This window comes from Trachemys scripta, chromosome 2 (assembly GCF_013100865.1).
Source record: "Trachemys scripta elegans isolate TJP31775 chromosome 2, CAS_Tse_1.0, whole genome shotgun sequence".
Classification (NCBI taxonomy): domain Eukaryota; kingdom Metazoa; phylum Chordata; order Testudines; family Emydidae; genus Trachemys; species Trachemys scripta.
Window position 1 is genome coordinate 46,556,317 of NC_048299.1, and position 18,505 is coordinate 46,574,821.

At 44.3% G+C, this 18,505-nt stretch overlaps 1 protein-coding gene across 3 annotated transcripts in view; it reads left to right on the top strand.

Annotated features, from left to right (window-relative positions):
* Nucleotides 1-2,731: 2,731 nt before the first annotated feature.
* Nucleotides 2,732-18,505, top strand: part of DYNC1I1 (dynein cytoplasmic 1 intermediate chain 1) — a 245,094-nt gene continuing 229,320 nt past the window's right edge. Inside the window, exon 1 of one of the 3 annotated variants that reach the window (XM_034760492.1) lies at nucleotides 2,732-3,271. The gene's annotated coding sequence lies outside the window, so the exon portion shown is untranslated. The remainder of the gene's footprint in view (nucleotides 3,272-18,505) is intronic. The other 2 variants (XM_034760494.1, XM_034760493.1) reach the window with 2 other exon arrangements.

An 18,505-nucleotide genomic window follows, 5' to 3' on the forward strand; every position in this document is an offset into this window, starting at 1 on the left:
CTGTGGACTACAGCTGTCTATAGTGCCTCCTGTAACAGCTACATGACAGCTACAACTCCCTGGGCTACTTCCCCACAGCCTCCTCCAAACACCTTCCTTATTCTTACCACAGGACCTTCCTCCAGTGTCTGATAACACTTGTGCTTCTCAGTCCTCCAGCAGCACACCCTCTCAGCTCCTTGCACCTCTTGCTCCCAGCTCCTCACACTCACACCACAAACTGAAGTGAGCTCCTTTTAAAACCCTGGTGCCCTGATTAGCCTGCCTTAATTGATTCTAGCAGCTTCTTAATTGGCTCCAGGTTCCTAATTAGCCTGCCTGCCTTAACTGGTTCTAGCAGGTTCCTGATTACTCTAGTGCAGCCCCTGCTCTGATCACTCAAGGAACAGAAAACTACTCATCTAGTGACCAGTATATTTGCCCTCTACCCGACTCCTGTACCCCGCTGGTCTGGGTCTGTCACAAAGCATAAGCTTTTGTGGGTGAATGCTCACATCTGAAGAAGTGGGCATTCACCCACGAAAGCTTATGCTCCAATACATCTGTTAGTCTTAAAGGTACCACAGGACTCTCTGTTGCTTTTTACAGACCCAGACTAACACGGCTACCCCTCTGATACTTAATATCAGATGGCTGAACATAACTACTTGTAAAATTTTACAGGTATGAATTAAATGTAAAGATACAGAATAGGGACAGACTATGGGTGATGCTGAAAAATGTATTGTTTGTTATGAAGTGATGTTGAATAGATATTACTAGCAATGATGTTTTTTTTTTTGTTGAGAAAAATGAATGTTATAAATGGTAACAGTGTCATAGAAATATTAGTATTTTACATAGCACCTTGTATGTGCATGGTGCTTTATAAACAGCTAAAAAGACAAGGTGTCTGTCCCTTAGAGCTAGCAAAATAAATTGGTTCAAAAATTCAACAAAAATGACAAGCCTATATTGGGCAGGGGTAGGGAAGGTAAGAAATCAGTGAACACAAGGAGTAGAAAACTCATTGAGTTGATTAATTTTACATGTTTCAGTTTTACCTCTGAATTTGGTAACTCCCAGGAGCACTCCTAGAGCACCTTTTTAAAAGATAAGTACAACAACAACATTTGTTTCTCTCCATCCTACAGTATAATAGCTGATTTCAGAGAAAAATTGTATATTTGTATTTGCACCTCAGCCATTTTATTCTAAATTTCCTACCAAGCTCTTGTAAGAAAGAGACTACCATTGACTTCACTGGTAGCCTGTTTCTATTTATTAATTTTTCATTTTTTTTCAGCACCTTCTCTTTTGACATCGCATTCTCTGACATCTTTATCCTTTGAAAAGAGTAGGTATCATCTAACAATGAAGCTATAGACTTGATGTAATCTATTCCCATGCCAATTGACCTGGATGTAGCATATGTCCCTATGCCAAAGATTTGAATATAGCATATATCAAAAGTGCATCTCTGTGGCTTGGATTGATGGTGTACTGTGGTTTTACAGAAGTGTGGTGTGAGCAATTACTGAAACATGGAATTGCATTAGTTTGTAACAAAAACATAATAAAAATATAATGGCATTTAGGATAATAATGTATCATGTGTCCTTTGAAATGGCCAGTAAAGTGTTGCTAAATACTACATCTTTGACCTGTAAGGTCAGAGCATGGACTTGGTCTTCCTCTGTTTTTGACAAGTGCAGGGCCTAGGCGAAACTTCCACCTTGTGCCCCCCCCCGCGGCAGTTAACCCAGCCCCCCACCCGGGGAGCCCCCCCGCGGCAGCTAACCCTGCCTGGGGAGCCCGCCTCGGCTCCGCCTCCTCCGCTGAGCAGGCCAGCACCGCTCTAATTCTCCCCTCGCAGTCTTGCGGTGCCAATTGGAGGAGACTTAGAGCGGGGGCTGTGTGCTCAGTGGAGGAGGCAGAATGGAGGTGACCTGGGGCGGGGAGCGGTTCCCCTGTGCGCCCCCCCCCCGTTACTGCAGGTGCCCCTCCCCGCACTCCTCCCCCCCCACCCCAGCTCACCTCCACTCCACCTCCTCACCTGAGCGGGCTTTTAGGTGCCCCCAACCACTAGGCAGCTGCCTAGTTTGCCTAAATGGTTGCACCGGCCCTGGACAAGTGTCTAACATTTTGAGTGCTACCATAATAACAATAATAGTAGATAGCAGAAGCAGAGAGGGTATCATGGTAAAATGGTCTGACTTCATCAATTCAGGAACGCTGCATGACAGCAAAAGCCCAATCTTGGTTCAAGCCTCTTTCTGTGTACTCCTGTCAATGGCAGAACAACTACTAGGGAAACTTAAAGAAAAGAGAGAATCCGTGGGGTGGGGGATATTTGCTACCTTGCCTCCAATTGAATTGGGGACCACTGAGTCCTTAATAGCAACTCACCTACCCTGCAAAGCTCTTTGTTTTTGGAGTGAGGTCTGTGATTCAGTGCAGCCCAGCTGAGTGTGATTGAACTGGATGTGGCATGAGCCTCTGATGCCTTTTTACTGGGATCTGAGCTGCCTGCCAGATGTGGCAAATTCTTCTGCACTGCTTGCCCTCGTGCCTTTGTATTGTGGGGCGAACATTGTATGTTCTTTGGAGTTGCCTGTAATTTTTGGTGTTACTGACTAGATGTGGCCCTTCCCTGTGATACAGACAGGGTGTGGCCAAACTCTCCTACTTTGAAATGGAGCATATCCCTGGTGTCTGTCACAGACGTGGATTGCCAGGGATGGATGTGCGGCCTTCCCACCCACGCTGCAGACGAGGTGTTTATGTCACAGCCTGGATGTGTCTTGTGCCACAGACTTGAGCGTGACCCTGATGCTTCTGTGTCACAGTCCAATAACTGAACGTGACACCTGCTACGCTCCCTTTCGGCCGCTGGGTCCCCGCGCCAGGGCCTGGCACGGATAACTACCCCCCCAGGGAGTGTCTCGCGGGGGAGGGGCTGTCTCTCTCCGCCTCTCTCGCTGAAGATGCGCGGGGCTGGGCTGCAGAGAGGCGGGGAGATGTCAGCGCCAGGGGCGAGGAGGAGGAGGGAAGCGGCTGTGCCCGGGAGGAGCCTGGCCAGCGTGAGGCAGCACATTCTCCCAGCCGCAGGAGCAGCGAACCTGCTGCAGTAAGGGGCACCACAACAAATCGCAGCAGCAGCAGCAGCCATTTGGGATTCAGCCTGTGAACGCCGTGCTCTGTCCACCGCCTTCCTCCCTGCTGCCCGGGGCCGGGGGAGGGCTGCGCACAGCCGGAAGCCCATTCGACAGCTGGCGGGGAGCACAGCAAGGTAAAGCCTGGGTGTGCGCGCGCGTCCCTTGGGGTACCACTGGCAGCATCACCGGCCCCAACACTTGCGCTGTGGGATGGGGAAGCCGTGCTCCCGGGATGCAGGGCTTAAAAGCATGGAAGGGTCCGGGCTGCAGCCGCAACGGGGATGAGAAATGCTGAGTCTCCCCCTTTGATCATCTTTCCTACAACTAAAATAAAAAGCATCTAGCCTGCACGCAAAGAAACGGGGGGAGGAGGGGAAAGGCACTGAAAATGCCCCTAACCTGGAAACTGCTCGGGATCCCTCTGCGGTTGCTGACGGGATACAAAGTGGTCTGGTGATTGTAGCGCTCCTCTAAATCTGAGGGTGCTCTCCCCATCTGGACAAAGACCAGGAGAGCGTGTGCATCGGGGGAGTTACTGGGCTCTCCCACATTTACAACTAGACTGGTCCTGGGCTGTAGAGGGATCAGTCCTGCTAGCAAGGGGATGGACTAGCTGGCCTCAGAGAGCTTTTCCAGCTTTGCGCGCTCTGTCTCTCACTCACTCCCTCTCAAAAACTTTGCCTAGGGTTGGAATTATTAGCCCCGACACATACCTGCCTCCCTATTCTTGTCCCAGTTTACAGCAATACCCACTCATATCAGTGCATCGTCAGAGCAGGTGCCTCCTACTACGCTGGGCTGGGTGGAGAGGAGAGGATATGGTGCTTGGAATAACTTGGTTTGTTTCTCCAGAGGTTAAATAAAAACAGGTTCCTATGTTTAATTTCCTGTTTAATAAAAGGAACAACAGGTTTACTTAAATCCACCAAAGCAAACAGAATTAGCATTCAGTCTTCTGCTATAGCTAGTTTCACAACAGGGTGTGACAGAGTGCTAGGTAGGAAACCCTGAGTCAACACTCTGCTCACAGGAGCTACAGTCAGGCATAGCAGCTTGTAGCTAAGGAGCCAGACCTGTGCCTAATGTATGGGTAGGGCAGGGCAGAAAGGCTAATTAAGCCATTAGCCAGATCCCACAAATAGGTCTAGGAAGGCAGTGAAAAGGGGAAAGCAGGCAGTCAGAGAGATGGCACTCCCTTTGCTTGTGAAGGTGGTAGGTATGCTGTGAAGGTGGTGGGACTCCATTATAAATAAACTGCAGAGAGAACCAGCACAAGGGTCTCTGCATGGTTTTGTAGATGGAGACAGAAGCAGGACCAAGGAGGCCCTGTGACACCAGGTTAGTAAAGGATGGAATGAGAGGCCATTTTCCTATGATTAGTGAGCTTAAATCAATTTCTCAATATTTATGTTTTTATAGTTATGTCTGTCCCTACCTGGGAATTCCCAAGATCAGCAGGCAGCATAAGCCCCATCCCCCTCATATATATATTATTGTTTGGAATAGCATAGGTATAATAAATATGCCATGCACTACCCTGTCCAGAAGCCTCTCAAATGTGTCTGATGCATTACACAGATCAAAAGCCATACTTTTAAATTGTCACAGGCCTTGTCCTGGCGTGAAAGCAATTATTTCCCTGAACCTTGGTTCTACTGCCACTTACCAGAATCACTTTTAAGATCCTGTGTGGAAAACCAGACTGAAGTAGCATATGATTGCTCACGTGAGTGTTAATACAGGGTACATTACTCTACCTTAAATACTTATGTCCTATATAATCTAAACAGACTAAAACACCGTAACCTAATGAATACTAGGGATGAAGTGGAAAGGCCTGATGTGTTCTGGGCTTTGGACACTTGCACCTGGTAATTTATCTTGACATAATTTTTGTCTTGATCTCCTTTTTTGTATGAGGAAATAAAATTACCTATAAAATGTGCCAAACTTTCAACAATGCAATTCAGCAAAATGCTATTGGGGGGGGGGGGGTGAATCGCACAGCTTTCTGAGGCTGAGAATGTTACCAAATCTTCTGGATGGAATTCTATCATCTTTCACTGATGTACCGTATCTTGCTGTTTCTAACATGTCACCTTTTTAAGAAAATGAGGTGTTTTCCTTCTGGGGGAGGCTCCTTCCAAATCTCTTCCTTCCTTCCTTCCTTCCTTTTCACTCCTTTTATGTGCTCAGAAGTCCAGACAGGGCCCCATCCCCCAACTTAATGGGGAGTGATAAAGCTCATCCGTGTTCCTCTGAGCCTCAGCAAGAGGGTTGCTTAACCACAATTTGGAGTGTCAACTCCCCCCAGGGTTGAAATTCTGCCTCAGGGAGCCTCTGCAGTGCTCCCAAGGGAACCATGTTACCACTGGATCATGAGGCTGTCCACATTGCATGCATTTTTCGCCAGTTAAAATCCAAACTTCTTGTCTCATTCTTCCCCTCTCCACATGCACTCCTCAGGGGAGTTCTACCTCTGTGACACATTCCCTTCCTCTTCCCCCCAACCCACATAAATGCCCCAGGAGGGCTCTGTGGGGCCCTGACTCTGGAGTGGAGGGAGAAGCACAGAGTGGAACCAGCTGGTTTCCTCCAGACTCTATCCCGCATGAAGAGCAGACGGTGGCTGGGTGGTAAAGGTGTAGGCAAAGTGCACTCAACCAAATACCCTTTTCTCTCCTTTCAATCTCTGGGTGTTGCAGTTAAGGGTCTGAACTCCTTTCTTCTTCTATCAGCGAGAGGGGGCAATCTACCCCATCCCTTAGTAGTATGTTCCAATGGTGAAACATTTTTTGTTTTATTTCCAATGTGATTTTTTTTTTCTATCTTCAGCTTCCAGCCATTGGATCTCATCATGTCTTGTATCATAGATTGAAAAGCCTTCTTTTATCAGATATCTTTAGAGTAGGTAACCCTAGATCAAGTTCAAGTAACCTTTTTACCTTGTCTTCAGTTAAATAGATTGAGCTCCTTAACTCTTTTGTTGTAAGAGATTGTTTCCAGATCTGGAAACATTCTTGTCTCTTTTCTGAACTCTCACATTTTGCAACATTCTTTTTAAAGTGTGGATATCAGAATTGGACACAGTATTAGAGTAGTGGGCTCACCAGTGCAATATAGTAGGGGGGAACTGTGCGGGGAGGGGATGCTAGTATTACTCTTCCAAGCTCCAGCTGCAATATATGCTCCACCCACTTGAGACATGAAAATGAGCTACTCCTCTGAGGAGATTATGTAGATGTTCAAACTACGGGCTCCCTGTCACAGGGGTTTCAATAGTCTTATGGGCTCTGCTGGGCTCCTTGGGTGTGCATTCCTTGTGGTGGCTCCTGCTTGACTGAGGAAAAACATTAGTGAGGTATCTCCCAATGTCACTTACTTGTGGTGCCAAAATGAGCTGCTGCTACTCTCAGAGTAGATTGTATAGATCTTCATAATATGATCCTTTCTCTTCTTCCTTGCGTGCTTTGCTGAGCCCGGAAGGAGATGTTGACATTTGAAATATCATCATTGACATTTTAAGGTAACACCCACTGACATGAATGGAGCAGTTCACCCCTCACTGATCTATTGTTTCAGGCTCTCTGCAGATGCAGGCAGGCCAGCACTCTTTTTACATTTTCAAGGTTTTCTTTGCAAACATGAGGGCTGGAAACTTCGCCAAGGTCTACACTAGGAGCTAGAAGCAGCACGTGGAGGGGCCACGCAGGGATACTTTCCCCTCCCCCCGCCAGATATCTGCCTTCCATTTGACCCTACTCACTGAAGTGTTGATGTTGCTGGGCATAGCCTACCCAGTCCCCTGCCACCTGTAGATGCAGTGGGCTGGGTGGGTTTAGCCTGCTTACCTCCTAACAACCAAGTGCCTTCCCCATCTGCATTCTCCATTGGGATGTGAAACAGCTGGTCTAATGGGACCGCAGTCTGCGCTGAGCTCCCCTCCTCCTCATCTCGATCCCTGGGCTGGGCTCTCTTCCACGATGCTCCCAGGCTCACCCTCTCAGGCAAAACAGCTCCCAACCGCAGCCTCACCCTCCTCCTGCAGCTAGTCCACTGGCCAGGCATCCTGTGGGATGGGCCTTCTCACCTGTGAATGGCTCTTCTCTGGCTGCCAGCAAAAGTCCAGCCAAAGTCAGCAGGCAAATTTCAACTTTCCCCAGAGGCGATGTGTGGGGTGGTCATGTGCTCCCCCCAACCCCACCATCAAGAGGTACCATCATCTCCACTGGGAGCACTTTTTCTGGTATAGGTATACTGGTGTACTCTATTGGCAAAGAAGTCCTAGTGTGGATACAGCTTATATTAGCAAAAAATGGGCTTTTCCAGACCCTTCTGCTGGCATAGCTGTGTTGGTGAGGGACCAAAGCTCTTCAACCCCTGACTGACAGAGCTATACCAGCAGTAGTTTGTAGTGTAGACATGGTCTTGCTTTAAAAACAAACAAATAAATAAAAAATCTGAGATTCTGAAAAACAAGATGGCAGCTGATACGCCATTCTGGACCAATCTAAGTCCTACTGCTACTCGACAGTTCCCTATTTATACATCTAAGGATTGTGTTAGCTCTTTTTGCCACACAACATTTCACTGGGAGCTGATGTTCATTTGACTATCTACCATGATTCCTAAGTTCTTTTTGGTCATTGCTTTCCAGGGTACAGTCCCCCGATCCTGTAAGAGTGACCTACAGTCTTTATTCCTAGATGTCTGACTTTGTATTTGGCTGTATTAAAACATATTTTGTGTGATTGGGCCTGCTGACCAAGTGATCCAGATCACTCTCTGTAAGTGACCTGTTTTCATTTACCACTTCATCAACCTCTGTTCCATCTGCTAAGTTTATCAGCAATGATTTTATATTTTCTTCCCAACCATTGATAAAAACAATGAATAGCAGTGGGCTGTGAACTGATCCTTATGGAACTCCTCTACAAACACATCCATTTGTTTCCCTATTAATTCATGGGATTACATACTGGGATCTAAAGCCAGTTTTCTCAACAGTAAGTGCATGGGAAGCTTTTTGCCTCAATAGTATACACAAAACATGGTAAAAAAGGCTTGGTTACAGTAAACATTACAGTAAGAGAGGGCCCAGTGCAGGAGTGGCAAAGTTTCTGGAAATCATTTTCTGGGATGATAATACACCATGGAACAGTGTTTAAATTACTGCAATGACTAAGGGCATAGGGCCAAGTCCTGCCCTAAGTGAAGGCAATGAGAGTTTCTCACTGACTTCAGTGAGGGCACAGTCAAGCTCACAGCGTGGTGTTGCCGGCACAGAGGGCCCGAGGAGGGCAACAGTGGGGTTCGTTGCCCGGTGTGCTTCGCGCCAATGAATACACCAGGGTGGAGAAGCAGACAAAGTTTATTCAAGAGCTCTGAATAGGCACTAGGAGACCAGCATGTCACAAATCAAGTGCACTGATACAAGTAGTTTTTCCCTTCTTATTCTTCCCTTCTCCTCCCCCTCTTCCTTCCCTACCTCCCTCCCTTCCTCCCCCTGTAGCAGTTACATTAAATGACCTTGGCTGTGTAGCTTGTTCACAATGTTCCCTTCTGCAAGTTATCTTGTCCTTTAGCTAGAAGCATGTAGGTTCCCCTTATCACTACCACTTTCCAGCTGCTGGCCTGTGAGGTTAGTAAAGTTTAACATGGAGGGGCTTTGGTTCACTTTGACCTAGAGCGGGGGGGCTTCATTGACTCTCGTGGTCTTCCACCCCCCCCCCAAAGTTACCTAGGGTGATGCCTAGTGACACCAACAGTGGTACAGGCAACCAACTACGCACACTATTTGAAAGTATAGGCCTGATCCAAATCCTATTGAAGTCAATAGAAGTCTTTCCACTGACTTACACTGGGCCTGATCCAAAGCCCATTAACAGCTGTGTTTTGCCCTACATACATATAATTGCATTATCTGATGAATAATCAATGTTCAGATGACTCTTGAGTCCCAGCAGTTAATCACAGAGCAAATGTACCTTTTTACCCTATTTTACACTGGGCCTGTGCCTGCATATTGGCTCCATGGGCCTGGAGAGAATAGGCTGCATCCTCCTGAGATATAATCCCTCCCTGAAGTCCTGGTGCTGCTCCATGTCACTTCTTCTTCCCTCGGCACTGTCTAAATGCCCCAGTTTGGCTAGTAGAATAATTAATGTTTAAATTAGTAAAGTGAGTGGTTTCATCAGCATCACTCACTAGTAAACAATTATATGGAGACATTTTTAGGAACACTGCTTTGTGTTTCCCAATCCTCCTCCCACATCTCTTCCCTCTCTCCATGTTTCTTTGGGTCTTTCTCACATTTATCAGTTCAGTTGTTAATTGGGGGCAAACACAACCGAAACTATTCCTCGTGTAACATCTAATGAATACAGCAGGATTACCGGTATGTTAGAATGTGTCATTCCACATTTTTTTAAGTGCATTGCTCTGTGCTATAGTGATATATAGGACTATGTACTTCTGTCTCTTTATTCGTAACAGTAATGTACTGGAAAGATTTTCCACTGCACTTCTCACAACACTAACAAAACAAAGTTAGTGCCTTATCTAAACGCATAGGCCTGGTTTTACAATATGTATTACATGCACAAGAGTCCTAGAAGTGTAGGACTGGAAGGGACCTCAGTAAGTCATCTAGTCCAGTCCCCTGCACTCAAGGCAGGACTACATAATAACTAGACCATTCCTGACAGGTGTTTGTCTAACCTGTTCTTAAAAACCTCCAATGATGGAGGTTCCACAACCTCCCTGGGCAATTTTGTTCCAGTGATTAACTACCCTGACAGTTAGGATGTTTTTTCCTAATGTCCAGCCTAAACCTCCCTTGCTGCAATTTAAGCCCATTGCTTCTTGTCCTATCTTCAGAGGTTAATGAGAATAATTTTTCACCTTCCGAACTTTCCTACACATTGGGCTAGTTTGCTCTTTTGCCCTTAATAATGTCTCTAAAAAATGCCAACTTTCTTGAACTGTTTTTCCCCTTAGATTTGCTTCCCATGGGATCTTAACTACCAGCTCCCTGAGTTTGCTGAAGTCTGCCTTCTTGAAATCCAGGGTCTTCATTTTGCTGTTCTCCCTCCTACCATTCCTTAGAATCATGAACGCTATCATTTCATGATCACTTTCACCCAAGCTGCCTTCCACTTTCAAGTTCTCAACCAGTTCCTCCCTATTTGTCAAAATCAAATCTAGAACAGCCTCTCCCTCTACTTGCTGTCTCCACCTTCTGAAATAAAAAATTGTCTGCAGTTCATTCCAGGAACTTGTCAGATAATCCGTGTTAGCTTGTCCATAAGCAATATAAAAGGGCCATCATTTTAATTTGTTGAAGTGTTCAAAGTTATATGGGATGTTGATTTTTTTTTTTTTTATTTGGTCAATTTGCTTTCAGTTGCATGTTTGGCTGGTCCTGAACCAAAAAGTATTTTTAATATAACCCTAAAATTAAGGATTTAGATGGAAAAAAGGGTCCCATTTATTCACCCAACTACATTTAGAGATAGACAGATGAAACATTTCAAATGTTGGAGAGAAAAAAATGTTTCTGGATGTTTAAATGTACAAAATCTGTGTGATTTGGGAATTAAAAATGCATACAGATACAATTAAAAAAATTGTATACAGAAGTTTGAAAACTGTATTACAACTGTGTAAACCCAAAGTAACTCTTCCAAATCTTTAAGAAAATATTACATATTAAGAGAGCTTACTACAAAATTTACACTTACACTTTAAGGCCCTGATCCTGCAAACTTTATCCATGCATGGTTGTTTCATTTAGTTTTATGAATAAAATTACTCATGTGCTTAGACATTTGTAGTACTGGGCCCCAAATATGTGGGTTTAAGTTGTGCAAAATCTTATTATTATATTATTCCAATAATATAAAAATATTGCTTTTCAGAGATAGGATATCAGAATTACAATTAAGGGCCACAGTGTGATGTCCTCAGGCATGTGCAGTAATACCACTTACCATGAGTAGTCCCATTAAAGTCAATCAGGCTACTTGTGGACTAAGGGACTACTCAGTGTGAGTAAGAATATTGTAATTTGGTTTTAAATAAATATACAAAAATTAACTGTGAGTACTAATGATTTGTTCACAGACTGTCAACCTATTCTTCCCATACTGCACATGGACAAAAATACCCCTTACAACAACCAAGCTAAAGAAAATGTAGTTAGTGTTGCATGCAATGCCTGGAGTATTAACAGAGTATCTTAAAAATCTTTAACCTTTTGGAACTAAATGAGAAATTTGACCTAATCCTATCCCCAAGCGTGCAGTTATCTATTCAAGTGCATAATCTGCTGCACTTGGCAAAGCTTGTGAATGTTGTATCCCTGCCTTTCACTATCTCCAGAATAATAATAAAAAAAATGTGCTGATGGGATCAGAAGGTATTGTAATGAAGACAAAAAAACAGTGATGCCGTTCTGCATTTGTGCTGAGCGAGCCCATGGGAAAACTGTCCCATTATTTCCCGCAGTATTTTCTTCTTTGGGGAAAGTTGATTACTTTAATAGTGAGAAAACAGAAGAGAGTCTATATTTTTTACCCTTATTCGGCCTGTTCAAATGCCTTGGAACACATTATGTAAATTCTGTATTATTTTATATTTACCATTTAGGCCTGGTAATTATAAATTAAAGCCCATTTAGTTTTATCTCACCAGTCTAAGCACAGAAGAATTGAAAAGAGAAGGATAATTGTATTTCCTGTAATTGATAAAGACTAAAATGATAGAAACATTGCAGTTTTTTAGCTAATGCACTTTGAGTCTTGGGCCATGCCTACACTAGTGAGCTTACAGCGGCACAGCTGTACCGACGCAACTTCACCACTGCAAGATCGCTCATGTAGCCACTCTGTGCCGACAAGAGAGAACTCTGCCATTGACATAATAAAACCACCTCCATGAGAAACTCTCCCACCGTCATCGCACTGTCCACACTGGTGCTTCTGTTGGTGTAACTTATGTCGCTCAGAGGGGTGGTTTTTTCACATTCCTGAGTGACATAAGTTATACCGACAAAAGTGGTAGTGTAGACATGACCTTATAAGTGATCCTTTCTTTACAGTTTACTATAGCTGTGTGATTATTATTTTTTCTTATTTAAAATATTTGTATTAAATAAAATGCATATGAAGACAAAGAAGAAAACAAATATAGAAAGAAATTCTGCATGCCACCAACAAGGTGAACCATTGAAACCAGAACTATTATCTATAATTATAATCCACATATTAGTATTAATCTCACAGATAAAAGAATAAGGACCAAATCCCCTCAGTATTGTTTTTATAATCTTTCAACTAAACAAAGTTCTTTCCTGAATCTCACATGAATGCAAATGAGGCTTCAGTGAAGTCAACGGGATTGCATTGGTATAGATGAAGTCAAAACATGGTCTCCCATTTCTATGTACCAATCAATTGGCATCATTTTTGAGACTTAATTTTTCTCATTTGGGCAACAAAAATAATTAGGGGTAACAGCTTCCGTGTAAGGAGAGATTAATAGGACTGGGACTTTTCAGCTTGGAAAAGAGACAAGTAAGGGGGGATATGATAGAGGTCTATAAAATCATGATTGGTGTGGAGAAAGTAAATAAGGAAGTGTTATTTACTCCTTCTCATAACACAAGAACTAGGGGTCACCAAATGAAATTAATAGGCAGCCGGTTAAAAACAAACAAAAGGAAGTATTTCTTCACACATTGCACAGTCAACCTGTGGAACTCTTTGCTAGAGGATGTTGTGAGGGCCAAGATTATAACGGGGTCAAAGAAGAACTAGATAAATTCATGGCAGATAAGTCCGTCAATGGCTATTAGCCAGGATGGGCAGGGATGGTGTCTCTGGCATCTGTTTGCTAGAAGCTGGGAATGAGCGACAGAGGATTGATCACTTGATGATTACCTGTTCTGTTCATTCCCTTTGGGGCACCTGGCATTGGCCACTGTCGGAAGACAGGATACTGGGTTAAATGGACCATTGGTCTGACAGTGTGGCCATTCTTATGTTCCTAAAATAAGACATGCTCTTTGTAAAAAACCAAACTTTTCCTATGATTTCATCGTACCTACTATAAATCACAGATCAGAAACAGAGGTAGTTGGAATGTTTGCCACAGTTGTTGTGCTTGTTATTTGATATCATTAAGCTTGGCAGAATTCTTTTTTTTTTTTTTTTTTTTTAAATAATTTCAATTGATAACATCAATCTTTATTTGTAAGCATTTTTTATTATTATCAATTTAAATTTTCACAGTTGCGGGAAATAGTGTGGGAGGGGGTCAGAAAATAAGGCAGGTCAGATGATAATTATTTAATGACAGTAAACACAGGAATTCAAAAGTTAAAACTTTATAACCAGTAAAACACAAATTGTCAAGGTGTCACAATATAAAATAAATATCCTTAAATCAAACTCTAATAAGTTGTCAGAGAACACACATCTTGAACACAGCTCTTCAGGGCTCTTATACGCTAGTAAGTTCCAACCTGCCACCCAGTGACCTCTTAGCAGTTTCCAGAATAGAAGCTGAACCCTGACACAGGACTCCAGTCCTGAAATCTGATTGGCAAAATGCTGGGGGTCCTGATTGGTTCACATCATCTACATAAACCCAACACAGGAATAGGAAGTTATCCATGTAACTGGAATCTATTTGCTTTTCAGATACCCAGTTGGAAGAAAGATGGTTTTGTGGACAGGGCATTGAACTAGGACTCAGGCCAAACACACACACACCAGCTGGTTTACAATATTATTGTTCTTATTTGATTAATGTCAATAACTTATAATGCAGGGGATCATATGGTAGATGCAGTTCCTTTTGACTGCTGACTACTCTTGCGTATGATCCCAAGGGACCCTTAATGCTCTGGCACTGCAAAGAGGTCACTTAGCATTGCGTAGGCAGGGCAGCCAGTGTTGCTGCTGGCAGGAGTGGGGCAGGCATCCTTTACTATGGCACCCATATTGGCTCACCATGATGTCATGCAAGCCTTCACTAGTAGTAGCTGATGCCTCCAGTGTGGTGATTGGGGCTGTCCTCTCCCAGCAAATTGGTCCCAAACAAGTATTACACCTATGCACTTCTTACTCAAGGAATCTGACTTCCTCAGAGCTGAACTACAAAATACTTGAAAAGGAATTCCTGATGATAAAAACTATCTCTGCAGAATGGTGGCACTACCTGGAATGAGCTCATCACCCAGTCCAGGTATTCATTGACCATGAAAACCTGGACTACCTATGTAGGGCAAAAGCTTTAAACCAATGGCAGCTTCAGTGGGCCCTATTTTTCTCACAATTCAATTTCATTATCACATACAACCCCGGATCAAAAAATGGCAAGGTGGATTCCCTGTCCTGAATATACAGTACCAATCAATGAGACCTGAGCCAGGAACCAACCCTCATTCTCTCAAACTTTAGCTTTCTCAGTGCAGCTCATCACCAGGATATACGCAGATTGATACGTTCTGTCTCTGCTTCAGAAATTCTGCCTGATTAACAAACTATTATAGATAAGTAACCATATGACTCCTGGGAAGGTATCATGTATGTAAAGGACCACATCAATGTGCTCCCAGGACCCGCAAGGGTTGCAGTTCTGCAACTATGCCATGATTTTCTCCTAGCAGGACAGTTGGGGTACTTCAAGATCCAAAGATTAATATCCCACTCCTTTTGGTGACCCTGGATGCGGCTGACCATATTAATTGTTCCTGCAATGTTTATGCCTGTGCCAAGATCCCAAGCCACAAGCCCAGTAATCTCATTCTGCCCTTGGACACCCCATCTTGACACTGGGCAGACATTTCTGTAGATTTTATTGTAAGCATGGAGGGGCAAAATTAGAAAGATTGTAATGACCAGAGTCCAACAAATGTCAGACAGGTTTGATGGTAATTGACCACTTTATCCAAATGACCTACTTATCCCTTGTCAGGCCTCCCCTCTGCTGCAGACAGCCCAGATATGGTTTAGCCAAGTAGTCCACTTCCACGACCTTCCAGAATGCATCACCTCTGATCGGGGGTTTCAATTCATGGCCTGGGTCTGCCACGAAGCCCTGCACTTGGTGGGAATCTGCACGTCTTTCCTCCACTTATCACCCCTAATCCAATGGCCAGGCAGACAGGGCCAACTAGATTCTCAAACAGCATCTGTGATGCTACATTAATCATCAGGAGGAAAATTGGTCCTTACTTCTATCTTATGCAGTTTCCCTACAAAAATGCAGACCATGTATCTATAAGTCAAAGCCCATCTTTTTTCCAATTATGGGTTGGTTCCGCCTGCAATTACCTGTACCATCTCCCAACTTGGCTGCCTCAGACAGGGTGCAGCGGATTTGTCAGGCTTAGGAAGAAGTGAAGAAGCACCTGGCAAAGGCAAGAGCAAACTATAAGCAGCATGCGGACCAGCATCGACAACAAGGCCCCACCTATGCAGTGGAACAAAAGGTATGGCTCTCTACAGACCATCTCTGCATAGACAGACCTGCTCGCAAGCTGGACTTTCGGTTTCTTAGCCTTTTAAGATCCTGTGACAGGCTAATCCAGTCACTTTTGAACTCAACCAAGATTCACCCAGTGTTTCACGTATCATTTTTGAAACCCTACACAGAAAACTCTTTCCATCACAGGACTCAGCCACCTCCTCCACTGGTACAGGTACAGGGGCACAAAGAATATGTGGTTCATGAGATCCTGGACTCAAAATACAAATATGGCAGGCTCTGGTATCTTGTTGATTGGGAGGGGTATGATCGTGAGGAATGCACCTGGGAGCCTGCAGAAAATGTACATACTCCTGCACTTGTGTGGGCTTTCCATAGGAATCACCTCCAAAAGCCTGGTCCATGTCATGCTGAAGGCATCCCTTGGGGAGCGGATGATGTCAGAGGCCACAGGGCTTAAACCCATCTCTGCGGGGCTCTTAGGCACTAAAACATTCCAAACTGCACCCAGTGACCTGCTGGGTGCTGCCAGAATAAAAGCAGAACCCTGACAGAGGACTCCAGTCCTGGAATCTGATTGGCAGAACTTGGGGGGGGGGGTCCTGATTGGTTCACAGCTTCTACATAAACCCAGCACAGGAACAGGAAGTTGTCCATGCAGTTGGAGTCTCCCTGCTTTGGACAGCTTCCCCTACAATACCTGCTCTTGCTACTGTTCTGGTAACCTGACCCTGCCTGACTCTTGGTTTTGCCCTCAGGCTTGCCTTGGACTTTGACCTTCTGGTATGTGACACAGCCTGATTCCTGCTCTGACCACTAGATCAAACCACCCAGGCTCTGGTTGTGACATAAGTTCTCAAAAAGCATTTCTTGGATAAGTTCTTCAAGGAAAAATATGTCCGCCTGCACCTTGTTCTTTATCAGCTGTTTTCCTAGCATTTCTCTTGCTTGGAATTAGGTTAGGAATGTGAAGATTCTTTACATAGTAGACACAGGAATTGGAGTCAAATGGAGCATTTTCTGGGCTTTTGTTTATGTCTGGCTTTCAACCACAGTTTGATAGGAAAGTAGCAAACTGAGATAGTGTGTATAGATATTGTAATCACATATAATGTCTTTGGGGACTATATTGTATAATTGTATGAATGGTTTATGTATTACTGTGGACAGGGATTGTATGCAACTCCATGGGAGGAAGGTTGCCACAGCTCTACCAGGAACTAAGAACAGTCGGGAGTGAATAAACTAAATTACTCAGGTTGTAGCTATTCCAGAGAGGTACCACCCCCTGCGCTGGGTTTTCCAGAGACCAACAGACATTGAAAGGCCTTTTAGCTTAAAAGGGCTGCATTTAAACTGACTTGTACTTTCTGGTCCAGCAAATAGACGGGACCTTCTGTCCAAGAGCTCCCACCGTTGTGGAAGGGCTGGAAGGACTTTGGCTTCCTAGGGCTCCGTAAGACTGATGTGTGACCTCTGGTAAGCTTTTAGCATGTGGATAGGAATTTTTATTGTTTTTATACATTTTCTCTGTAATGCTTTTACCTTAAAAGTAAAAGTGCTTGCTTAGAACGAGCTGTGCGGTAACCTAACTCCTGGCAATATACTGTTCATAGTTTGCAGAGAGAAAACACATCAAAGGCACTGGCCTTTAGGCAGATTGGTTTGGTGGGGATATCACAGTGTAAGGCAGGGGGCTGTGCAGCCTTAAACTCCCTGGTCAGGAGAGAGAGAGAGAGAGAGATGTGGGTCTCCACGCAAGAGAGGTGATGGCTGGGAGCTAGAAATCTTAAGCGGGTGCTCTCGAGGAACCACGGAAAGGGAATACAGGTTCCATTTCCCTGAAACTGGGACAGTGTGGATGGAGTAACAAAGAAATAAATTACCTCACGTGACAGATGTTAGTCATGTCTCTTAGTACACTACTGGAAGGTACTCAGTTACTACTGTGATGAGGGTGGTATAAGAATCTATGTAGAATAGACTAGAATTGCACATGCCATAAAAGGAAATGGTGAATCAAAAACAAATATCATTGAGATGAAAAAACACACAGACAATGAACACAAAAGAAATGAGTTCCCAGACTATAGGACTGGTTCTCTAGTCCAGTGGTTTCCAACCTGTGGACTGGATGTTACTTTGTGAGCCCATTTCCCATCTCTAATATCTCATGGAATTAGATTGGCATATTTACTTGCAGTTGGTTCTTCTCAGATGCCAGGAAAGCCCCTTGTGCTGTTGTGCCAATTTCTGTGATGCCTCAGTTGAAGCACCGTGGGAAATAGCACATAAGACTGTGGCACATCTAATGAGACCCATTAACAAGTGGCTGAATGTGGAGTCAGACTATGAAAAGGTCCAGAATCCTAATCACGTCCACCCCTAATCATAAGTAAAAGCAATCCTTTTGCACTAAATTTTTACAACTAAATAATAAAAGAAACAGGAAACATTACAGCTGGAGAAGAAAAAGTTGACAAAGAATACATAGCAATCTTATCTTCCACACATGATTACCCATGTTCAATTCCCTGCTCTATCACAGGCTGCTTGTGTCCTTGGGCAAGTCTCTGAGTACAGCCACACGTGGGCAGCGAGGCTTGACTGAGATAGCAGTGTAGGCGTTTGGGTTTGGACTGGAACCTGGGCTCTGAAACCCGATGAGGCGGTGGGTCTCAGAGCCCAGGCTCCAGCCTGAATCGAAATGAGCTAACTGCTACTGTTAGCTCTGTAGTGTGAGCCTGAGTCATTGGACTGGGGCTCTGAGACTTACTGCCATGAGTCTTATTTTGCAGTGTAGACATATGCCTCAGTCCCCCATCTGTAAAATGGGATTAATGGCAATTCCCTACCTTACAGGGGTGTTGTGA